Consider the following 24,170-nt stretch of genomic DNA (forward strand, 5'->3'; position numbering starts at 1 on the left):
CTATTAACAGTGCATTCATGGTGGTGTGTGCAGGGGGAAGAGCCCACCAGTGACAGAGTGCTGCTGTTACAGGGAGCTGCTCCTCTCCCCAGCCCTCTCCTCTCCTTTCCTCTCCTACCCTTCCACAGGAGCAGCCTATGATGTAATGTGCCTGCCACTGATAGAGCAACCCCCTCTCCTGCTTTTGATTTCCCCCTCCCCTTCCTATTCGCTGACTGCTGCTGCTGAGGCTGCTGGTAGTGGTGGTAGTGGCTCAGTCTTCGAGCCGAGCCCTGGTTTGGTTCAGCTGCAGCCCTGGGCATCTCTGGGGATCCCTGCAGAGCTTCTGTTACTCTGTCACCGCCTGACTGGGAGCTACTGGTACAGACCACCGCAAGACCTTGTCCTCTATTGCTCAAGGTAACTCGTCTGGCTCACCACAAAGGAATATATTGTAAAGAGCGAGGAAGGGAGAGAGAGACAGAAAGAAGGAGAGAGGAAGGACAGAAACCTGGCTTGGTGTCCAGTCAACTGCTGAATGAATCGGTCTGTGCAGTGAAAGCTTTTTGTCGCTGTAGTGCTGGCTGCCATGGCAATAGATTGAATTCTGCTCCCTGTGGCTTCTGCTGTCGCACCCCCACTCCCTCTCTCTCTGCCTCCCTCTCTGTGCATGTAGGAAGGTGTTGGTTATCTTGGTTAAGATGTGATGGATTCCTGTGCTGGCTCAAAGCTAATTCAGCATGTCTAGTGGAGAGCTACATTGGAAAGATGATTCCTGTTTCCCAGGCAGATTTTATGGGGAATAACTAAGCTTTCTTCTCCGTTATTTAGGAGTAAGCATTTTTCCTAAAAGAACAGGGATATAAGTTTACTGTTATTTTTTTTGCTGTACTTCGACATCTTCATTTTACTATAACAATGTATTTTAGGTTGTTAGTTTTGAGTGGAATAATGATGTTTTCTGTCTATTTTCAATATATTATTTTTTTGTTTCTGAAAATGTGGGTGTGTGCATGGACAATGTGTGATACAGTTGGAGTAATCTGCATGAATCCAGATTCTTTTCATTTAGGTCAATGATTGTTTCAAAAGTGGAGGTAGATGGATGACGTACGGGTTTTATGCATCGTGCTTACGTCACCACTTTGTCAAAAATATCCTCAGCGTTTGGATTTCTGGTGCAGCGTTTGGATTTCTGGTGAATTCTTACTGGTTACCTGGGCTAAACTCTGGTATTTGGTCTGATGCAATGTTAATATTTCATGTCTCGCCTGCTTCACATGTGGATGTGTTCATAACTAATTCATCCAAAGGATTTTCCTCTTCTACTGTCAGAGGAGAATACCTCCACGCATCTGTACCCACTAACCCCTCTATGTAATGAAGGCATTTAATATGATCACTTATTCTCTTACTATGTTGCTTGACATTCAGGCCACTATATTGGTACTGTTTTAACAATTTGGAAATGATTTGCTCAGATTTTCCGATCATCCATTTCTAGACACCCTAAAACAAAACACAAAAAGGTGTGAATATTGGGGGATCCTTTGTGCAGAGAGGATCTCCTGTAGAGAATAATCCCCTGCTTTGATTGGTCAGGTAACATCATGTGGGTTGTTGGGGGGTCATCCTAGGATTTCTTCATGGGAGAGGTCATGTTTACAGGGAAGGTAATTGGCTCCTTGAGCTGTACCATACATAGCATCCAGCCTGCATACAGCAATACGCTTCAGGGGGCAGGCTGTACTCTGCATGCTTGACATACTGTAGAGAGATGAAATTAAATTCACGCTTTCCTTTTGTCATTTTGACCTTCATTTTTATTGCCTGATGGAAAAAGTGACGTTAAGCGAGAGTGGGCCAATGAAGAGCTCATTAATGTGTTATTTTAGCCAAAGGATCGTGCCCTGTGAGTGGTCTCACCCGGAATCTCTTTACTCAGAAATCACCACCCCTTTGCAGAGAAGGTGACACTATTGATCTGTGGGTTTAAAAAATGCTGATCTTACACCAGTATGATCTCTTCCAAGGAGGTGATTCTGTAAATGAAGGGCTTTGCTCATTGCACTTGTTAGCTGAATATAGCAACATGACAGCAGGTGTTTTTTGTGTGAAACCATAAATAGTCTTGTTATGGAAATGCTTTCCAATTAAGAGAGTAGCAAGGGAAGACCTGTCTGTCTCTGAGATGTGGTGGAATACTCTACACGACAGTTTACACATACCTTAGTCACGGAGAAAGCCTGGTGTGGTCACAGGGGTTGCTCAGACAGTTGACTCCCGATGGTGTAGTATCTTACTACTATAGCCTACAACTCAAGGTTGAGGGTTGGATATTATAGAGAGCAGCCCTTTTATGTTGAGGTTATGTCCTTATTGCAAAAATGTTATTAGCATATTCATGTATATGGTATTGTATGTGGTCAATAGTATAACATTTATAAAGTTAATATGTCTGACCTTTAAACATTATTTGAATTGGCTTCTCAGGCCTATTATTTAAAGGCAGAATCGAATGACTATTTTACAAGCTGAACTCCAGCAGCAGAATCAATATGCTGTACTTCATTCTTTACAGAGCCTTTTTTAGGACTATTTCGCATTCTTTTTGCTTCAGACTACACATCAGTCTGTTGTGCTGAATATAAGCTGTTAGTCATTTATTTTCATTAGTCAGAGTTAATTAGTGCTTTATTTCAGCCCCCCAGAGGCCTGCCTTGTATTAGAGCCTTCCGTTTGCTTTGAAGCAGCTGGGTTCCTGGATTCACCAGGCCTTCATATAAGTGCTGACCTCCCCTGCTCCCCAGAAGCTCCTTGCTGGCCCCCACCCACCTCAGAGTAGAGCACCTCAGCAGCCCCACATAACCCACCACCAGGGAAAGGTTTGCACTGGTTTTAAGTATTTAAAATGACCTTTCTGCTGAGTTATAGTCAGCACTCAAAATAGCATTTCAAACCAATTTTATTTGTCCTTGGTCAAGTCAGATGATCAGGTAACACCCCTGGCCCTAATAATAACTACAGTGGACAGTATCAGATCACTGGCCAGGAGAGAGCAAAGCGATTTGCTTAATTCATTTCTCTCTATTGGAGTAATGAGGACATGCAATTTTGTTGCATACCATTAGAGAGATTATAGTTGCGGAGATATGAAAGGGAGCCTACTGCTGTCTTTGATATGGGCATGGAGGGCCACCTGAGGAGCACAGGAGTTTTTCTCTCCTCAATAGCCCATCTGAATATTGAGCAGGTGCTTGTTCTAGTGAAGCAGAACATAGATTCTCAGTACTGATGAAGAGAGATGCGGAAAGTGTTCCACTACTAACTCGATTAACTGTTTGTTATTCGTAACTATTCAATATTTCACAGCAGCGATTATGTCACAAATGTAGATGCTCTATATACGATGAAACAGAGAGCGGGAAGAGAATGTTTGAGAGAGATGGATGATGCACACAGCTGATACAGTGACCAGATGACAGACTGAGCCGGAGACAGAGAGGGATGTTGTTAGACTGACGAGTAATGGGAGTGACATAATGTATCTTGAGACAGAGTAGCATACATGGAATCAGCATTCAAATGAAAGGACATGTCATGTAGTGAGTCACACAGATTATCATAAAGCTTCTCTCACAGCACATCCTGGGATGGAGTGGTGGGATTGCCAACCTGCTAGAGGGCATGGGTCGCGGTCCACACTACACCCGTCCTTAGGAGATACAGTGGAATTATTGGTGATGGAATAAGGCTTCTGGTCAGGGAATTACTGTTTTATAATGCCATATTATAATAATGCTGTTGGGTAGATGGAGGATTTGTCTTCAATGGCTTGTGACAGGCTATGCCATGCCACCATACTGATGTTATTAGGTTGATACTGTCAGAGTGAATTTCCAAAATAGCTCAAGGTTACATTTCATCATCCCGAGCAGAAACAGGCCATATATTACCCTTCACCTAGCCCTGTGATGACATCATCAACCATCTGAGAAGTGACTGGCTACTGGCTACAGCTCTCAGGTTAAGATGAGTCATTCATCCCCACTATTGTGATACAGTGCCACTCCTGTCTGTACTTTTCCAGAGAACAAAAATATCTGTGTTCACAGTAATAACGCTGACCTGTGAGAAGAATGGATTAGGTTCAGTTCTAATTTGCAAATACACTTGTGTTAAAATCATGTTCTGTTTTTAACATGCTCTAATTCAGTATTCAACACTTTGCTTCTTGTTATAGTGCGAATAGAGGTAAACCATCACTCTTTTCAATGTGCTGGTGACAAGTTCAGATGTGATCTAAAGGACAGTTTTGTCATAAAGTTTTAACCTGAGAACAGAGAGAATGTGAGTAGAGACCTCGGGTTCATAGTATCTGTATCATGACATCATTCAATAACGTTATGAATGGTGTTCTTTTCTGAAATGATACTGAGGGGAGGTCAAGTGGTGCCATGTAATTGCGGCCGGTGCCCATATACAGAGTCAATGTACATGGGCACCGGTTAGTCGAGGTAATTGGGGGGGGGTCTGGATGCTCTCGATGGTGCAGCTGTAGAAACTTTTGAGGAACTGAGGACTCATGACAAATCGTTTCAGTCTCATGAGGGGGAATAGGTTTTGTCGTGCCCTCTTCACAACTGTCTTGGTGTGCTTAGACCATGTTAGTTTGTTGGTGATGTGGACACCAAAGAACTTGAAGCTCTCAACTTGCTCCACTACAGCCCCGTCGGTGAGAATGGGGACGTGCTCGGTCCTCCTTTTCCTGTAGTCCACAATCATCTCCTTTGTCTTGATCACATTGAGGGAGAGGTTGTTTTCCTGGCACCACAAGGCCAGGTCTCTGACCTCCTCCCTATAGGCTGTCTCGTTGTTGTCTGTGATCAGGCCTACCACTGTTGTGTCATCTGCAAACTTAATGATGGTGTTGGAGTCGTGCCTGGCAATGCAGTTATGAGAGAACAAGGAGTACAGGAGGGGACTGAGCATGCACCCTGAGGGGCTCCAGTGTTGAGGATCAGCGTGGCAGACCTACCTTTACCATCTGGGGGCGGCCCATCAGGAAGACTAGGATCTAGTTGCAGAGGGAGGTGTTTAGTCCCAGGGTCCTTAGCTTAGTGATGAGCTTTGAGGGCACTATGGTGTTGAACACTGAGCTGTAGTCAATGAATAGCATTCTCACATAGGTGTTCTTTTTGTCCAGGTGAGAAAGGGCAGTGTGGAGTTCTGGATCCACATTCCTTTTAAAGGACATTCCATAAAGATTCTTACTGCTAATGGCTGGAAATGGTATATTCCTTACATATGCAGTGCACACCAGACCAAGACTTTCTAAATTCCACACCATGATGATGGTGTGTGTCTGCTGAAGTCAAGGTGAGATGGAGGGACAGAGAGAGAGGTTTCTACACAGCTGTCTGTAACAGGTTCACGCCACATCAATCACAAATGTTTCTCCAGATAAAAATATCGGTGTTTTGTCAAATTTCAGGAGCAAAGAGTGTAGATGTTTATATTGTGTGGTTGGTGGTGAAACCCAAACCTTATCCTGAGGATAATGTGGTCTTTAATATCATCAAATAATCTCTGAGCACAGAGGTAACATTGAGCAGCTAGCCTATATCTCTTGTCTTATTGGTCCTGTAAGCCACACTAGTGAAATAGAGACCTGTTATCTGGTGTTTTCTCATTAGGCTAATATGTGTAACACAGACTTTTATCATTGTGCTGTAATTTGTACACTGTTTGTAATTAATTTATACAAAGTGACCTGTCAGCATTTCCTCTTCGTGTGAGATGCACAGAAAATACAAATATGTCTTATGCCTTCTTTTTCACAGGTACCGTTATGTGAAATGAGTCTTTTGGTTAGCCTATCTGCATTCCCTCCATACAGTAGCATATGTAGACTGGAACGGCTCCAGATGGAGTCCAGCGAGATCTGGTCAATCTATTAATGGGATCCCAGACAACAGAAAGAGCCCTCATGATCACCTCTGTCTCCATTTGTTTAACTAGTTTGATCCATGTTTAGACGTCTGCCTGCCTCGGTGAGAGGTTCCTTCTGAGACGTCTGATATAGGCAAGGACAGGTGATCTAACTCAACTATAGAGGTACACTGTCTGTCTGGCTTCAGAAGTCTTCTTATAGTACAGGACTGACAGACTGAATGTGTAACAACCAGCCGGTGTCCAGAGTCTGTAAATAAGACAGCTGTAGGTGAGCCTTGCCATAGTAGTCCTAGTAGTTGTCATGTGACCATCATGGAATCTCAACCCCATACCTTCTCACCGAGATGCCCAGAACTGGCATTCCCATTCCTGACACCTCTAAACCTAGCATTCCGTCTGCCTACCTTGCACTGCAGCCCAGAGTACATTAGCACCCACTAGTTTGGAAAAAGGGAGTCCCCCTCTCAACAGCCTGCTATCTTTCACCTCACTGTGTTCACATGGATGGCTTTTTATAGTTTCAAAAGTTATTTTACACATCAGAGACTATGCAAAAAAAGAAAGAAAAGCACACTAAGTGTGAAATTGAACTGCTTCCATTCCGTTTGCATTAAATGCACCTGTTTTCCACTAGGGCTCATGGTTGTTTTGGTTGATAAAGGAAGAAAGCATGTGATGGCTGAGTGATATGATTTGTCAATTTTCAATTCCATTTCAGCATTCTCTGAGGTACTCACGCAGGAATAACAGCATTCACTAATGCTATTCAACTGAGAGCTAACTCCAGGCTGTGTCTTTTTAACATGGCCAGTATGCGGGTTGCACTAGAAGACAGTGGCCCCTTTTCAGAGGATGAAATGGTCTTTTAGTTCTAAATTAAATTCCCACCGAGACTTGTTAGCGTCGCCAGTTCTGTGGAACTCAGTGTCATGCCCTGAAAGCTTGTCCTTGGCAGTGGGTTGTGTATTATTTTAATAGCACTTCGTGACACCATCCTGTCAGGGCTAGCCTCATACTCTGCTTTCTATGATTAATATATAGAACACACTCAAGTGGTTCCTCTTAACCAGTTCACTTCTTCCAATTAATACTCTGATACTCTAAACAATTTGGCAAGAGAAGTAAGCCTAGTTTTCCCACAGAATTTGAGATATGATCAACAGTATTTTTTTTTATGGATCTAACCTTAGCCCACCAATGTCATTCACTGACTTTTATAACAATAGGCCTACTTTTGTGTGAAATGTTTAACTGTCAGGGGACTTCGCACTATATAGCTTAGTCAAATAATTTTAGGATTTTACATTTATTTAACTAGGGAAGTCAATTAAGAACAAATTCTTATTTGCAATGACGATCTACACCGGCAAAATCCAGACAATGTTGGGCCAATCGTGCACCGCCCTATGGGACTCCCATTCATGCCCGGTTGTGATGCAGCCTGGAATTGAACCAGGGTGTCTGTAGTGACACATTAAGTACTGAGATGCAGTGCCTTAGACCGCTGCGCCACTCGGGAGCAGCTACACATATGAGGAAAGTCAAATACAAAGGGACTTTTTGATTTAATTTAACAGGCTTAGGTTTTTCTTCTTCAACCCACTTCTTAATGGTTCCATTGTTTAGAGTGGTAATTCTAGTTAAGCCTGGTTCATACATCAGATAGAACCAGAAATCAAACTAAGAGAGAAGACCATTCTGTGGGTGTATCCTGTCCTCTCTTTCTTCTCCCACTTCTGTAGAAGCAGTATATCAGAGCCCCTGCTCCCTCCCTCTCTGGCAGCAGTGTGGGAGGGGAGGGGCTATAGTGGAGAGTGGCCAGGCTGTACTATGACAGGGTGTCAGACTGTTAGAGAGAGAGAAAGCAGACAGACACAGAGCAGGCAGCAGGAGCCCTTTAACTACTGCTACTCTAACTGCTCTACATGGATAATCTACTGGCTATTCTCTTACCCCTGAAGGGCATTTCTCTCTGAGTCACCCTAAAAGGAACCTTTTCTTAATCTGAAGATCATTTTGGTACAGAGCTGTGCAGGAAAGAGAGTAAGTACAACCCACTACAACAGAGGCAGCCCTGTATTCATTAAGAGTGCAGAGCGTTGCCTCAGTTAATCATTGATGTGTCTCCTGGGGTTTTGGTTACCTTGTGAAATGGACACTGCTGTCATTCTCCTGCTTCTCTCTGCATTATGGGCTATTTTATCTATCTCTCTCTCTCCAAGTACACAGGGCTAAAGTGGGTGTGTGCTGCTGACATGAGACAGCCTCTCCCGTATTTAAAAAATAATAATAAGGTGATAGCAGGGCAGAGCTTCTTCTTCCTCTTCTTCGTATTCACATTCATATTCGTAGTGGGTAGCTATAGGCTTGGGTGTGTTTATTCTAGGTCCTCTTGCCTAAAGAGTTGTTGGTGTTGAACTCTTAAAAAAAAATGGTATACTGTAATGTGTGTATGTGTGTGCGTGTGTGTGTATATATATATATATATATATATAATAAAGTACAGCTATTTACCTGGGTGTGTTCACATTTAAAGGCCTATTAGACTATGCGTGAGCATCCATAGTAAGGCAGTGGTTGTTCTAGTGGAGCTGGCGGCTCAGTCTCTCCAGCACAGAGAGCGTGTGACGGGGAATGGGGCCTCTCTCTACAGATAGGAGTGAGCGAATGTGGCAGGCAGTGCACTCACATCCTCTCCCAGCACGGGAACTTCCTGTGAACTCTGTGGCATGTGGTAAAGTTGGCTTTGTAAATGAAGGGAAAGAACAAACATAAAAAACGACATCAGATCTCATTTAAGAGTGTGTTGGCATGATTATGCCTCCCTTAGTAGTGCAGCAGGACTGTTGTGGTGGTGATGCCATGTGATGCCAGTCAGGTTTTTTTGCTGTGGTTCTTGTAGGGCATCTTCAGGCCAGAGGCTGCAGGTTTTACTGTGTGAAACTCAAACCTCCCACCCTCACTCTGCTGGCAGCACAGTCGTGACATAATGCCAATGTGTTAGGTGTGTTCATTATTACAGAAATTGAAACTGAATCTATTCTATGAAGATGATTAACAAGCCAGCCTTTGTTACACTGTGTGCCTTGCTTTGGAGAGGGAGGCTTTATGTTACTAGTGCACACTGGTCAGTTGTTACGATAGGGTGTCAACATCAACCTATTCAGCACTACATAGCCTAGATACAGTATCACTGGAGTGCAATATGAACCACTATGGAATGTATCTCTCAAAGGCCAGTTCATTTTAGCATGAGGGTGTAGTCCAGTTATGTGACTGGACAGCTGGACATGTGATAGCCATCGCAAACATGGACGTGCTATAGGAGACAAAACAAAAACAGCAACTGTAGAACTACAGTAGAGATATTCAATCTTTTTACAACAAACAGTCAAAGGGAGTTCCTATCAGAATGAGGGGACAGATCAATTAATATACTCTTCAAGCAGAGTGAAGAGTTTCTGTTACCTGATGCACATTTGTGAGGAGAAGAAAAGCCTGCCTGTGCTGATGACCTTGTCTCTATGTTTTCTTTTGGTCTGATCCGTAAAGACAACAGCTGGCAACAGCATTCTGGGTACAGAGGCCTTGACAATGAGCTGCCTGTATGACTCTGTCACAAAGAGTTTGGCTTGTTGTTAAAGGACGGTGCCTGTTATATCAATAACTCAAATCCACACTCTAGCTACTCACTACTAGCATCCCATTGGGAGATGGACATCTAATTGGGGTACATATTCTATGTACTGTTAATGGATGGAGTCTATACCCTTAGATATGAACAGTAGGTTTATATAGTGGTATTCTCAATGCCAAAACTAAAGATTAAATATCTAGTTTGGATATTGTGCTTCGACAATAACGTTAATTGATCATGTAAGGCCTAAAGTCAATATTATTTCATGGCTGTTTTTAGCTACAACCACTACATCCAGAATAGCCAGCTCTCCCTCTGCACAGTGGAAGGGCTTTCTTGATTTGCTGTTCCAGCAGCTGAGAGGGGCACAAAGCAAAGAAAGAAAAACAGTGCTTCTGTGCACTGAAGCTTCACAATGTGATCGCAATGGACAACCTGTTACAGATTAGTGATTGCGCTCAGAAAAAATAATACATCACACTGTAGTGTCTTTGCACAGCACAACACTCCCTGGCCCCGCTCTAGCACAACACCCCCTGGCCCCGCTCTAGCACAACACTCCCTGGCCCCGCTCTAGCACAACACTCCCTGGCCCCGCTCTAGCACAACTCTCCCTGGCCCCGCTCTAGCACAACTCTCCCTGGCCCCGCTCTAGCACAACTCTCCCTGGCCCCGCTCTAGCACAACTCTCCCTGGCCCCGCTCTAGCACATGCTTCCAATCACACTCATCATAATCCCAGGGGTCTTTTCTCAGCATTAGTCTGATTCCTCTTCATCTGTTGGCTTAGGCACAGTGACTCAGTACCTGTCAGTGTTTGTGTGTGCGTGTCTACACACGTGTGTGTGTGTGTGTGTGTGTGTGTGTGTGTGTGTGTGTGTGTGTGTGTGTGATTCCTCTTCATCTGTTGGTGTGTCAGTGTGTGTGTGTGTGTGTGTGTGTGTGTGTGTGTGTGTGTGTGTGTGTGTGTGTGTGTGTGTGTGTGTGTGTGTGTGTGCGTGTGCGTGTGTGTGTGAAATGGATCATGCAATTCATTCTGGCAGTAAAAATGAGGAATGTAAATAAACTTCAATCCTCACTCAAACCATCAGCTTACTGAGGAACCATATTAAGTAATGTGAGTGATCTGAAACACTGTCTCTCCGAGGACCCATCCGCCATTATTACATTTGAGTCGTCATTCTTATTCAGAGCGACTTACAGAAGCAATTAGGGTTAAGTGCCTTGCTCAAGGGCACATCGATAAATGTTTCACCTAGTCGGCTTGGGGATTCGAACCAAAGACATTTCGGTTACTGGCCTAGCACTCTTAACTGCTAGGCTACCTGCCTACCTATTATGGTGACTGACTGCTACTTGATGTTTGTCAACCCTAGCTGGGTCTGAGGTGCTATAATAAGGGTCTTAATGTGAGAGAGCGGTTCAGTTCTACTGTGGTGTTGGTGGATGGATTGCATGAGTGAGAGAGGGGTTAATAGCAGGAAGAGGGGGATGTGCAGTGGCCAGCCACTTGTAACCTGAAGGTTAAACATGGGCCTTCAGGGAGTGCTATTGCTGTGTGCTTACTGATGGGAACTCTGCAAACAGGCATTCAGGGAGCTCAGCTTGCAGTCTCCAGTATTGTCCCAGTCCAGAGCAGTCCAGTCACTGTGGCAAGATGTGGGAAATGGCTGTGGACATGGATCCTAGGCAGAACCCTGTGTTTGCTTGGCTGTCTTAGAGAGCCTCAGATCTGTCTATTAACCCCTTTGAGAAGTGCACAGAAACACGCCACATGTGTACTATGAAGTGCCTCAGGCTTCCACCTTATTTTAACTGTAACGTTACACAGGCCCGTGGAATAGTTTTGAGAAGACATTTGGAATATGTTTACACGTGGGTCAGCGTTTCTCATGTGTCCGTGTGAGAATGGCAAAATTGTCTTCAGGGCGCACTGTCCGTCACCCTCGGGTTCACACCGGTTCTTCTTGCATGTCCATGTTTCAAGCATTATACTGTTGTATTTGAAACAGTGGTGAGCTGGGGAATGAGTTCCTGTACCTCTCTAACTAATGCTCGACCTGGAGGGGAGCTAAATGTGTGACCTGCGTACTCCAAACGTGTCTACATGAAGTGTTTGTCACTTGTGTTGTTGGTATGCCCCTCTCTGACGCCAGTGTGAGAGCTCCTGTATGTGATGATTAGAATCATCCCTCCCCATCATGACCTTCCAGCATTCCAGGTTGTGCCCTTTATGCAACTAATGGTGCTGCTGACCCTCCCAGACATTCCAGCTGGAGACTACTGATCAAATTAGGCTTTTAATTGCTTTTCTACTATAAGCAATTTTTTGGGGATAATATGTTCTTTATCAATTATCCAATTATGTGAAGGCCAACTGAACATTTAGCCTATGCCTAGCTGAGAAGTCACATGCTCATTACTGTGTTGTTGGATGATACTGTCCTCCTCTAACCTACCAAGTGTCTAATGGAGAATGTCGGTCACATGTTATCTAGTCAGGAATCCCTGCTGATAGTTAGTAGTGGGAGGAGTGCACAGAGGAGAACAAGGAGGAGAGATGCTGGTATTTAGTCATTGCGTGCGTAGCTGGAATCCACAAACGAAGGAGTGAGTGAGGGTAGTATGCTGGCGTTATCCCCCTAGTTCACTTCTCCATGGCTGTGTGGAGTCATGAAAGAAGACCTGCGCTGCTCTCTGCCTCCCTTCGCGTCTCGCTGTATGAGCATGACGCACACCAGAGCTGTAACATTTTACAACCCCTCGCCAAAAGTCAAAGGCTCTGCCAGCTATGCCTTTCTTATGCTAATGCCAACGAGCCCTCACTGTAGTTAGCCTTGTGTTAGGTTAGCACATGACAGCTCATGTCATGACCCACTTAGCAAAACTTTGCACAGAGCAGCACCTCATAAAATATAGGCCTACCGAACTGTTTTACAAACTCCTTTTACAGCGTGATCGTTTAACAACATGATAGCATACTGTGCTGTTCTTTTTATCTACACTGCACAGTCTGTACTTAGCACTACAGATATGGAATATGAGGAGTGAGGTGAACTGCATGACTGATAGTAGACCGTGGCAGTCTAAAAGACTCTTATGGAAACACTGTAATCCAGGTAGGCAAGCATTGCAGGTGTTTGAGGTGAGAGACACAGTAGGCACAGTTCAGTCTGAATAATTAATGGTATTGGATCGAATATGTGATAGATGAAGAGCCAGGGCAAGACATCCGGGTGGCCTTTTGAAAGATGCTAATGTCTTATCCCGGTGCTTTCTCGTGGTGTGAGTGACCGCAGGGTTCAGGTAACTGTCCTTTCCTCTCTCCACCCTGGCACCTGTCCACTCAACTGTCTGCCTGACTACACAGGTCTGGGCAGCCTGGGAGGGAGACATATACAGATTTGCTGCTGATGCTGCCTGGGGTCCAGCAAGGCTTTCAGACATCTGGGGGAATGGAGCTGCTTAGCATGCAGGTAGCAGCTCACAGGAAGGAACTAACGCTTTTGATGCATTGATGCTCATTTTCCCCACTGGCGCTAGCATGGTCGGTGGGACAGAGGAACAGAGAGAGGGTAGCTGGTTAATTGGTTCAGGTCATAAAGATATTTTCATGCTGTCCTACACAGCTCTCCTTTAGTCTGTAAAAGACTGCTCCTCATGCTCCTGAATGAATAAAGTAGGAAAAGGGACCTTCTTGTGTTTATTTGGAGGCTGCTGTACTATTTATTGCGATGGGGTTGCCCAAAACAAAGAGCTACGCTGTGTGTTTGCTTTTGTACTGAACAACAAAGCAGCAGAGCCTTGTTTTTCAAGTTACAGTTCACCCTTGAGTTGCAGGGTATTTTGGGAGATTACCTTATATGGCTCCTGAAAGATACTTTATGCTCATTGTCTGAATTATGTCTTCTTCAAATGACTGTCTTCCTGCTGTTCCCTCTAATCAGTTGACTCTGGATCCAGGCAAAAAAGAAAACCTTTGGTTTGTTCAGTCTCAGCTCTAAGGTCAAGCAAGCTCTTTACGACCTGATAGTGGTCTAGTCTACCCAGCTGCATTTAGTCTACCTCATAGATTAACCTACAAAATGTCTCAGATAATAAATTAGGTTATCATTGTTCCAGTTCTGCATCATCTTTATTTTGTGTATATTGGAAATTCATGGCTACACACCTTGCTTCTTCATAATTCTAGACTCACTAAAGCAACATCCATCTTGCTCTGCTCATGTCTGGAAAGGAGTTTGCATCAGAGGGCTTAACCTGTGGTATGACATGCCCTGACCCCTATGTTGTGAAAGTAGGTGAAGATGTCTGAGGAAATTCTATGTGGGCTTGGCTCTAATATGGTATTGAAGAGGCTCAGCTTTCCTGTAACAGATCATTTCACTGCCATCTCTCCATGACATCAGCTCCCACCTCCATGCCTGCAGCCGCAGGGCCCTGCACAGAGCTGAGCTGTGTGGACGTGTCAGGACTCTGATTGGATCTCACACGCATCATCCACTGCACTCTACGGCTGGGCCCTTCACTGCAAACAAAGGCCACAGGAACTTCAAGGGTCCTTTTGGAGTTCACTTCACTCCGTACTACGTTAACCAACAATCCTCTGCAGAGCCAGTGAAAGCAAATTGAAAGCTAACTCCCACGAGCACTCATCTGATATAAAGGTTATCAACTTATGCATTTTATGCATGTATCTTTGCTCGGTGGCAATGAAAAGGAGAAATTACATTTTTACCCTTTTTCTTAGTCATTAAGTTCCATTTGCACTCTACTACTTCAGAGTGCTAGTTATCCGCACCATGCTATATAAGAGATCTGCCTGTATGTACATGCAATCAGCTGCACTGAACAGTGTTATCTGATAGGCTGTCAATCCCCTTATTATGATTGTCTGGTTAAATAGAGCGGGCAGTCAGTCAGCCTTACTTTAACTCATCTTGCCCAGCACAACTTTTTACTAAGAAATATGAAGAAAACAGATTCAAGGGAAAACTTAATAGAACAAGCTCTCCAATGTGAAGAGGTACATTTTTTAATATTCAATTAGTCCTAAAATTATAAATTTTAGTATTAAAGTTGCAATATGCTAAAATCGCTCTGCCGTTTCCAGGTTGCTAAAATCCTAATAGTTCACCTAATTTCAGTTTGTGACAAAACAAAAGCGGAGAGAATCATTGTACCATCTTAAACACTGTGAAATATCTCAATAAACAAACATTTTCAGCTGTTTGAAGCTGGTCTAAAAGACACAAAAACTCAACTGAAGAACAGGAAGCATAGAAATAGCACACATAGAACCGATCTACCACTTTTTAGACTTGCTTTCAATGAGAATGACATCTATAACTCACATTTCTATGTGCATTTGGTCAGATTGCCTGAAAAGATACATATTGCAGCTTTAAACAAATGTTACAGTAGGAGCTGTGTTACGCTTTAGTGTTCTATGGCTATCAGGTTGACGCTGAGTGACAAGACCGTGTCGCCTCCAGATTGCCAACCAGGCTGCCCCCTTTTGGGGTCCCCATTAGCTTTTGCAGAGGCAGCAGCTATTTTTCCTGGGGTCCACAGAAAACACACAACTTGACAAGTAACAAAACACCAAGACACTTAAACACTAAGACAAGGACAGTCACACACATTCTAAATACAACGATATACAAACAATACAAAAACAACAAAATAATAGAAACAATACAACAAAACATGATATGTGTTAGTGTCTAGGTTTATTGGGTTCCACTGAGTGGAATGTACCCTACATAACTGTGTTCTAAAGGATTGATGACATGGCTGGAATGATTGGGATTCCAATGCATTGGTGACTCTTTAAGAATAAGTAGCATACTATCGATCACTCCAACTTGAGGTCACTGCAAGTGACACTCCATAAAAAAAGGTCTGTCTGGTAGATACAGACAACCAGGGGGCTTTGGCTGGTTCTTAGTATCATCCCCCACTAATTTCAAGGCTAAGAGAGAAGAAGAGGAACTTGAGCAACCACAGGCATCAATGCAAGTCAGCATCTGCTGCCCCAGGATCAGTAGCTCTTGATTTACATATCTCTGTAAAACAGATTTTGTGAACCTGATTGCCTGTCTGATATTATTTTGCCAATCTTTTCACTGTCACATGGTTTACAATTCCATCTCGAAATGTTAGGCGAGCATTTTCTCCCGTCTGCAGCCCAGAGGACGGCTCTTATCACACAGAGCACAGCCTGACTACAAAGGTAGAGCAGCACAGTCTACATATTAAGGCAACTTCTGCGTTCAGTTTGAACTGGGAGACCTATGATATTTATTATTACCTCTGTAATGATCATTATGACATTTCTGCAGTATGCAGATGTGCTACACGAATGCTCAGATGAAGGTTTACTACAGTACAAGCCTGTGTTGGGGAGTATCGAACTACATGTAGTTCAACTAGTAGTTTAATTACATTTTGCAGTAGCTTGGTGGTAGTTGAACTAAATTCAAATATTGGTACCGTTTTAAGCATTTAATTACTGTTTTGCGGTGTATATAACTATTGGAACTACACACTACTTTTGTACAAAAAGATTAGAAAAATATGGGTGGAGTCAGCAAGTATGTCCTTTTATTTTTGGCATCAAACCTGCCTAATTCTCATTTGAAACATAGTTAGTCTTTAATAGGCTAAATTACACATTCTGTTACACCTGACCTCAGAGACATCTTTTATTGCAATTTCTTTTGTCTATGACATTTCAGATTTAGATATGATAATTTTTCACAGAGAAGCTTGGCTGTAGTGTACTGCCTTTTCAAAGTAAACAATATTTTTCTTACGGGTAGCTTTAGAGTAGCTTAACTTATTCTAGTGTGAATTGTTAGTTTGGTAAACTATGAGTTGCTTCCACAACACTGGTACAAACCCTGCATTGAAATGTCCATTTATAATCATCAAATCAAATGTATTGATATAGCCCTTCTTACATCAGCTGATATCTCAAAGTGCTGTACAGAAACCCAGCCTAAAACCCCAAACAGCAAGCAATGCAGGTGTAGAAGCACGGTGGCTAGGAAAAACTCTCTAGAAAGGCCAAAACCTAGGAAGAAACCTAGAGAAGAACCAGGCTATGAGGTGTGGCCAGTCCTCTTCTGGCTGTGCCGGGTGGAGATTATAACAGAACATGGCCAAGATGTTCAAATGTTCATAAATGACCAGCATGGTCAAATAATAATAATCGCAGTAGTTGTCGAGGGTGCAGCACCTCAGGAGTAAATGTCAGTTGGCTTTTCATAGCCGATCATTGAGAGTATCCCTACCGCTCCTGTTGTCTCTAGAGAGTTGAAAACAGCAGGTCTGGGACAGGTAGCACGTGCGGTGAACAGGTCAGGGTTCCATAGCCGCAGGCAGAACAGTTGAAACTGGAGCAACAGCACAGCCAGGTGGACTGGGGACAGCAAGGAGTCATCATGCCAGCTTGTCCTGAGGCATGGTCCTAGGGCTCAGGTCCTCCGAGAGAGAGAAAGAGAGAATTAGAGAGAGCATACTTAAATTCACACAGGACACCGGATAAGACAGTAGAAGTACTCCAGATATAACAGACGTACCCTAGCCCCCTACACATAAACTACTGTAGCATAAATACTGGAGGCTGAGAGAGGAGGGTCAGAAGACACTGTGGCCCCATCCGATGATACCCCCGGACAGGGCCAAACAGGCAGGATATAACCCCATAATCTTCCCATAGCAAATAAGAGCAGCTTACATACAAACTGGTGCATGGAAGAGAGTGACCACCGACAAGCCTGTAGGCTGAAAGTCCTGATCACAGTCAAATAGTGAGCAGATATGGAGTACATCAAAGAGGGAAAATGTTAATGTCACCCCCCCAGTTGGCTGTTATCGCCATCCGTTTTGTATATATGTATTTATTGCTTGCAGCTTTTTTCTCTTGTTTCTGGTACTCTACTGAGGCCACTTGTATGACTGCTTCATATGCATAATCTCCTCTTGCTCCTCTCAGACATGATAAATAATCAATGTTATCCTCTAGGTCAGTGGTTCCCAGACAGGGGTAGTAGGACCCCTGGGGATACTTGTCCTATCCACAGGGGGTACTCAAAAAGACTCATGAGACCATATGCCTACTCGTAGAATGCACGTGAGGGGGTACTTCAGGGGTACTCCGGGCAGACAAATTCAGTTGTTGGTACAGGAAGCCAAAAAGGTTGGGAACCACTGTTCTAGATCATATTATGCATAATTCATATAGAGTTGTATGCCGTTTCTCTGTTCTTCATACAGTAAGCTGTGTGGAAATGTGTGCAGAGTTTGCTATGAGCTGACCACAAGTACTCTGTCATAGAGAGACTCCTGCTCCTGTGTAGACATTCACAGAGACACGGCATTAGTAGGAGATGTGTTGGGCTCAGTGATTGATATTGAGTGAAGGTGAAGTGCAGTGCTGCTGCCCAGAGCTCAGCATAGAGAAGACATTGGGAAGAGGGAGAGTGATGGGGAGGGTCAGGGTTTTCAGAGCCTGCTCTCTGAGAAACCCTGGGGTGCAGGCATCTGTCAGTAACAGACCATGGGTGGAGGGGGAGGGGATGGACGAGGAGAAGGAGATGTGGGTGTCTATAGGGGCTGTGTGTCAGTGATGGCAGTGTGTAGGAGCAGAGGCTGAGCCCTTTATCAGCCCTACACAGTGATGGATGGATGGATGGATGGATGGGCTGAGCACACTACTCTGCACTAGCCAGCGCTCAGAGCATTTGTCTAAGCCTAAGCTATTGGAATGTGTGCAACCTTTCTCTATGGCCATCCAGAGGGGACACCCACACACCATTGTTTACAGCAGTTTAAGAATTCAGACCATCTTAATCAAAAAAAATGTTTAAGCAGACTCCAATCTGAATACATTTTCCAGCTAGTTGAACCAAGATGGTGATTTCAAGTAGAGATTCAAATGGAGCACTGGGGCGTGCACCCTTGTTCACTCACATTCTGAAGTAGCCTAATCTGTTTCTTTCTAGTCTCACATGTTTTTCTATATGTTATCTTTGCCTTTACCTCATAGTTCTCCTAGTCTCAAGGGAGCTTTGCTAAAGAATTGTTTAAATGTTTTAATGTTATCTATGCAGGTTCCATCTGGTGATCAATAACTATTGATTGGTTGAGTGACCATTCAATGACAAATTAAACAACTGAATGAAATGTTAATGAAAGAACTTTGTATTCGTACAACCTAATGTGTATTTGTCAAACCTGAAGTGTTAGTCATTTATAAGGGATACATCAACAGTGTACTTTTGAACTAACAATAATAGGCCATTTCCAATCAAATAAAAACGTATCTACCACATGTAGTCAGAACCAAAGCAAAACAGAAACTAACTAGAGATACAAAGTCCTGCAGATTGTAACAAGCTTAGTGTCTCAGGGTCCATATTGCCCCAGTAGTAAATGCACAAAGGATACAGGGAGATAATTCCAAACAATAGAAAACATTTAGAGCGGGAGCTGCAAACATTTGGACTGCTCTGACCTACTTTCAGCAACCAGGAATTTTACAGCTCCTCACCTGTGTCTCACAGACGCTTTGACCCCTCATAAACCGAGCACGGCTTGATATCTTAAACAGCTCGCTGACAGTGGGCTCAATAACATTTCTGAAGTAGCACATTTCAGAGTGGATTGTATAGTTAAATGAATTCCTTTCTGTACTGTTTTCCTAATGGAAATCCATAGAGCATCCAACATTTGTATTTCCTGGTATTTTTCTTTCATATGCTCGAATATGTGACATTCAAGCTCAAATGGTGTAGGAGGTTTGAGAGCCTGTCATGGCCTGCCAGGCTGGTGTGACTGTGATCATATGAGGGTCTCCTTTAGGCTGTAATGAAGACAGCAGCCCCCCTGTGAGTCATCCTGCAGGCCCCCTGTCTGTATGTGTCATGGAGAAGACTGCATATCATCCCACTGTCAGGACTGCATGTGCATCTCATTACTGGGTGTCCACATAATTAGCTATCCAGGCTCTGTCCCCATTGAGCACACACAAAACCCGGCTCCAAGGGCAAATCAATAGTAGAGTGAGAGGGGAGAGAAGGGAGGACTGGCCTGGGTTTAGCATATACCTACCCCAGCATACAGTACTGTATCTTCTGATTGTCCCAGCAGTACTTGTGCAACACATTTGGGATGATAATTGCTCTGACTGCATGTAGAACAGCTGGGTGAGTGCTGTGAGCCAGGAGGCACAACAGATCCTCTGATGGAAGTGTTGTGACTTCTCTAATGGCTGTTGAAAAGGATGAACACTGGGTATTCACCCCCCTTTGATTGTTTTACATTTTGTTGCATTGCAATGTGGGATTGAAAGAGAGCGAATTTTGATTTGGTGTCATTGGTCTATACAATATACTCCATATTGTCAAAGTGCAAAGAAATTTAAATATTTTTTTTTACAGAATAATACCAATAAAATAACAGAAATATAGTTGTTGCATAAGTATTCAGCCCTTTTGTTTAAGCAAGCCTACAATAGTTCAGGAGTCAAATTTGGCTTAACAAATCTCATAATAAGTTACATGGACTCACTCTGTGTGAAATAAACATGATATTTTAATGACTAACCCTTCCTCTGTCCCCCATACATACAATATCTGTAAGGTCTCCCAGTCAACTATTGAATTTCAAGCACAGATTCAACTACAAAACCAGGGAGCTTTTCGAAAGCCTCATGGAGAAGGGTTGGGTTTTTATATTGGTAACAATAACAAATCAGACATTGAATATCTCATTAAGCATGGTCAAGTTAATAATTCTGCTGTGGATGATGAATTAAATAACCTAGACACATCAAAGATGCAGTTGTCGTTCTGAACTGAGCTGCAGGACAGGAAGGAAACTGCTCAGGGATGTCACCATGAGGCCAGCTACAGGGTTTAATGGCTGTGATGGGGGAAAACTGAGGATGAATCAACAACGTTGTAGTGACTCCACAATAATGACCTAAATGACAGAGTGAAAAGAAGAATATAAATATGCATAATCAAAATACTCCAAAACATTCATCCTGTATGTAACAAGACACCAAAGCAGGTGTTCTTAAACTTTTTCAGCCTGGGAACCAAATGAGAAATTCTGTGTTTTCCTGGGACTCAAGCTTAGGAAAATATGCAACTATACATAAATAGTGGTACATTTCATTGCCCTTATGCCTAAAACAACTGCATAAAAGACAAAAAACAAATAAAAATGAAATTAAATATCCATGTAAATATATAAATGTTTTTTTTTCCACAATTAAAAACACTCTTACATATCTGTCTAGGTTGGAACTGTTGCTGTTAAAATACAATAAATCATTTTCATTCTGAACTGGAATAAACTGATTGATCACATCACACAGATGAATAACAGAACACACACACACAGGCTTTTTGATAGTACAACCCTAAGTCAGTACAGATGAAAAATGATCAGGCCTACTGTATATCTTACTGTAGAAATTATTGTTGAAAATAGTTTAGGTTGGAACTGTTGCTGTTAAAATACAATACATATGTTTTATTCTGAACTGGAATAAACTGATTGATCACATCACACAGATGTAGACCAGAAAATACAGAGACACACAGTCCTAATGAGAGCATGTCTATTCTGGGCTCTGTTGACAGTGCAACACTGAGGTCATGCTCAGCCTTAACTGTTTCTGTACTTGTTTTTTAAGTATGTCAGAGTTGAGAACTTTGACTCACATAGGTATGTGGTGCCAAACTGAACCAGAACATCCACTGTTTTCTCAGTCAGACAGGAGACCGCTTCCTGCTGTGGATGAACAACTCAGAACTGTATGAGTGTGTTTGCCTCAAAAAGCATCTTGCTTCAATCAGTTTATTCCATTTAAGAAGAAAAAATATGATTGTATTTTAACAGCAACAGTTCCAACCTAGACCACTTTTCAACCATTTCTACAGTAAGATGTACAGTAGGCCTGATCATTTTTCATCTTCATTTGTACAGTCGTGGACAAAAGATTTGAGAATGACACAAATATTAATTTTCAAAGTCTGCTGCCTCAGTTTGTATGATGGCAATTTGCATATACTACAGAATGTTATGAAGAGTGATCAGATGAATTGTAAAGTCCCTCTTTGCCATGCAAATGAACTGAATCCCCCCAAAACATGTCCACTGTATTTCAGCCCTGCCACAAAAGGACCAGCTGACATCATGTCAGGGATTCTCTCGTTAACACAGGTGTGAGTGTTGACAAATACAAGGCTGGAGATACCTCTGTCATGCTGATTGAGTTTGAATAACAGACTGGAAGCTTCAAAAGGAGGGTGGTGCTTGGAATTGTTCTTCCTCTGTCAACCATGGTTACCTGCAAGGAATCATTGCTTTCATAAAAATGGCTTCACAGGCAAGGATATTGCTGCCAGTAAGATTGCATCTAAATCAACCATTTATCGGATCATCAACAACTTCAAGGAGAGTGGTTCAATTGTTGTGAAGGTGGCTTCAGGGCGCCCATTAAAGTCCAGCAAGCGCCAGGACCTTCTCCTAAAGTTGATTCAGGTGCGGGATCGGGGCACCATCAGTACAGAGCTTGCTCAGGAATGGCAGCAGGCAGGTGTGAGTGCATCTGCACACACAGTGAGGCGAAGACTTTTGGAGGATGGCCTGGTGTCAAGAAGGGCAGCAAAGAAGCCACTTCTCTCTGGGAAAAACATCAGGGACAGACTGATATTCTGCAAAAGGTACAGGGATTGGACTGCTGAGGACTGGGGTAATTTTCTCTGAATCCCCTTTCCGATTGTTTGGGGCATCCGGAAAAAAGCTTGTCCGGAGAAGACAAGGTGAGCACTACCATCAGTCCTGTGTCATGCCAACAGTAAAGCATCCTGAGACCATTCATATGTGGGGTTGCTTCTCAGCCAAGGGAGTGGGCTCACACAATTTTACCTAAGAACACAGCCATGAATAAAGAATGGTACCAACACATCCTCCGAGAGCAACTTCTCCCAACCATCCAGGAACAGTTTGGTGACGAACAATGCATTTTCCAGCATGATGGAGCACCTTGCCATAGGGCAAAAGTGATAACTAAGTGGCCCGGGGAACAAAACATCGATATTTTGTGTCCATGGCCAGGAAACTCCCCAGACCTTAATCCCATTGAGAACATGTGGTCAATCCTGAAGAGGCGGGTGGACAAACAAAATCCCACAAATTCTGGCAAACTCCAAGCATTGATTATGCAGGAATGGGCTGCCATCAGTCAGGATGTGGCCCAGAAGTTAATTGACATCATGTCAGGGCGGATTGCAGAGGTCTTGAAAAAGAAGGGTCAACACTGCAAATATAGACTCTTTGCATCAACTTCATGTAATTGTCAATAAAAGCCTTATGAAATGCTTGTAATTATACTTCAGTATACCATAATAACATCTGACAAAAATATCTAAAGACACTGAAGCAGCAAACTTTGTGGAAATTAATATTTGTTGTCATTCTCAAAACTTTTGGCTATGACTGTACTGTTACTAAGGTTGCACTATCAGTATCTTGCTTGCGAATGATAGCTATTAGCTGTGTACAAGGCCAGTGGATTGTGTGAAAGAGAAACTCACATCTACTACTATCAGCGTTAGTTAGTACTCCCTTATTTACACTTATCACCTGTTATACAATGACAACAATGCGCTGCTAGCTGACTTACTTTTCCACTGTGGAAGCACTATTTCCTGAAGCATTCTGCCCTGTTCTGAAAGAACTCCCTGGGTTTACCATCATGCTGTGGATGTTTGGTCAGGACCTGTCGTTTCATTACTAAGCACTTCCCCGCACAAAACACATTGGGCGCTCCTTGTTATAAGTTTCTATGAAAGAGAAACTCATCGCTCTACATGCGTTTCATGACAATTGACCTCAGTCAGAACTTGTGGCTAGCATGAATCCATTTGATGACAGCGGTGAGTGATGGCGTGTGGGAATGACAAGTCAGTGGCAGACAGCGCATCATCTGCTACTGAACTACTGCGCTGCATCGTGTATATGGCGGAGTAATCTTCAAGAAAACTGCAGAAAAAAGATCAGGTAAACCACGAAGCACATGTGCATCTCCCTCTCACACTCACGCACCTGCCAAACTGAGCAGACCGCTGCGAAAGCAGAGAGCACACTTGGCCAAATCAATTCCAGTAATGAATGAAATAATTATATATTTAAACTGGCACATCACGACCCACCATTATCAGGTCCGTGTCGCTCGCGACCCATACTTTAGGAAAGGCTGCACGAAAGTAATAGTGACAAAAACATGGCAAAGTAATACACTTTTTGGCCTAAATGCAAAGCATTATGTTTGGGGCAAATCCAACACAACACATCACTGAGTAAATTCCTCCTTACTTTCAAGCATGGGGGTGGTCGCATCATGGTTTGGGTATACTTCACGTCAGCAAAGACGAGTTTTTCAGGATAAAATGAAATGGGATGAAGCTAAGCACAGGCAAAATTCTAGAGGAAAACCTGCTTCAGTCTGCTTTACACAAGACACTGGGAGACTAATTAACCTTTCAGCATGATAATAAATCCAATCAAATTGTATT

At 43.2% G+C, this 24,170-nt stretch overlaps 1 protein-coding gene across 3 annotated transcripts in view; it reads left to right on the forward strand.

Annotated features, from left to right (window-relative positions):
* Positions 1–252: 252 nt before the first annotated feature.
* LOC118396744 (semaphorin-4B) overlaps positions 253–24,170 on the forward strand; it is a 99,454-nt gene continuing 75,536 nt past the window's right edge. For 2 of the 3 annotated variants that reach the window (XM_035791140.2, XM_035791141.2), the window contains exon 1: positions 7,795–7,977. The gene's annotated coding sequence lies outside the window, so the exon portion shown is untranslated. Of the gene's footprint in view, positions 400–7,794; positions 7,978–24,170 lie in introns of those variants that run through there. The other variant, XM_052465788.1, reaches the window with a different exon arrangement.

The sequence above is a fragment of the Oncorhynchus keta genome, chromosome 17 (genome assembly GCF_023373465.1).
Source record: "Oncorhynchus keta strain PuntledgeMale-10-30-2019 chromosome 17, Oket_V2, whole genome shotgun sequence".
NCBI classification, from domain to species: domain Eukaryota; kingdom Metazoa; phylum Chordata; class Actinopteri; order Salmoniformes; family Salmonidae; genus Oncorhynchus; species Oncorhynchus keta.